The following is a 2,006-nucleotide window of genomic DNA, read 5'->3' on the forward strand; positions in this document are numbered from 1 at the left end:
AAAAACCAGCAAAACTTTATTTTCTCATAATCCTGGAGGCCTGAAATCCAAAATAAAGGTGTCAGCAGGGGCATGCTCTCTCTCTGAAGGCTGCAGAGGGGAATCCTTCCTTGCCTCTTCCTAGTTTCTGGTGGTTGCCAGCAATCTTTGGCATTCCCTGGTTTGTACCTGTAGAACTCTAATTTCTGTCTCCATCTTCACATGGTCAATTTTCCTTTTATGTTTCTGTGGGTCCAAAAAGCTCTCTTTCTTTGTAAGAACACCACTCATTGGATTTAGGACTACCCTAATGAATATTATCTCACCTAGCCTGATTGTATAAGCAAAGAACCTATTTCCAAAAACGGTCACATTCACAGTTACCCAGGTTTAGAACTTCAACATATCTTTTTGGGGGATAAAATTCAACCAAATACAGGTGGCAAAGTCATCATTTGGTGGCTCTTCAGCCAAAGGCAGCAGTTGAAGTACTGGGTATCTCAAGCACAGATTTGTGCTAGTATCCTTGTTGCATTCAGTCACTGGCAGTGAGCTGTCCATAGGAAGTCTAACCCGTGTGTCAACCTGTTGATGAATTTCAGAGCATGGCAGCTGGGCCCTTGGTCAGTTATATTCCCTATAGTTGGATGTCTACAGGGTACATTCTCATGTCCATCACATGTACCTTTCTGCAGAATTATGTACTTTCAAACATCTATAACAGATTATTGTCAAATAATGTCAGAAATTTTTTCTCAAGAAGTTTTTTTTAAGGTATCTACAAACTTAATTGGTACATCAATTGGCAGGTGCAAGTTAATTTTACGGGTATTTAATTGCTAATTTCCTATGCAAATCAATATTTGAACTTTTAATTCTCAATTGAACATGCTTCAAAACAGGATTTTAACTGCTCAAAGTAACTGAAAAATTTCTAAGTGTATTTTCATGCCTCTATATAAGCTCCCTCTGATACTGTCAATATGGACTCTGGTTTGAAAGCTTAACATTGGTAACACCATTTGATAGGTAAATATGTTAAAAAGAGTTTATTTTATTTCTGGAGATATGAACTTCTATACAGGGTCCAAAATGTATTTATTTCTTAAAAAAGTTATAGCGTACTTTATCTAAAAATTCCAATACTAATAATTAGCAGGTGAACATTAAAATCATATATCAAATTGTCTCACACACACATACATATGCATATATATAGTATAAATGTATATATTATATGTAACTATATCATCTATATACTGTTATCTGTGTTCTATCTTTACAGAAAGCATGCATAAATGTGTAACTGTATATGCATTTCTTTATCTATATATAATTGGAGGCCATAATATACTCTGTTTTGGCTTTGTGGTAGGCACAATTCTAGGATAGTCCTTAGGATTTCTGCCACCGGTACACACACATTCTCAGTTATCCAATTAAATACCAATGTAGCTTCTGCTGTTAAGGAATTTTGCAGATGTAATTAAGGTCCAACATCAGTTGATCAAAGAATTTTGTAGATGTAATTAATGTCCCAGATCCCTTGATTTTGTGCTTTGGAGTTTATTCTAATCATATCCCTTCAAATACGAATCTAGATGTCAGAGATGGAAGAAGTCAGTCAAAGCATGAGTAGGATTTGATACACAGGATTTGCTGGTTGAAAGATTGAGGAGCTCTTTCTGGAATCTGAGAGTGCCACCAATTCTTCATTTGACAACTAACACGGAAACAGCGGACTTGGTACTATAGCCATAAAAAACTGAATTTTGCTAATAACAAGAATGAGCTTGAAAGTGGATATTTCTCTAGCACCTCCAGTCAATACCTTAATATCAGCCTTGTGATAACCCTAAACAGAATCTCGTCACACTTTGCCATACTTACAGTTATATTTACATCAGAAGAAGTTAAACATGCTCATTTCTCTTTTCTACTTGTCAACAGTATGAGTCATAATATTTTCACGAGGCTGAAAAATGATATTTCTTTTTCTTGGCTTATATTTATGTGATTACTAAAAT

This window comes from Propithecus coquereli, unplaced genomic scaffold (genome assembly GCF_000956105.1).
Source record: "Propithecus coquereli isolate 6110/MARCELLA unplaced genomic scaffold, Pcoq_1.0 Scaffold318, whole genome shotgun sequence".
Lineage (NCBI taxonomy): Eukaryota > Metazoa > Chordata > Mammalia > Primates > Indriidae > Propithecus > Propithecus coquereli.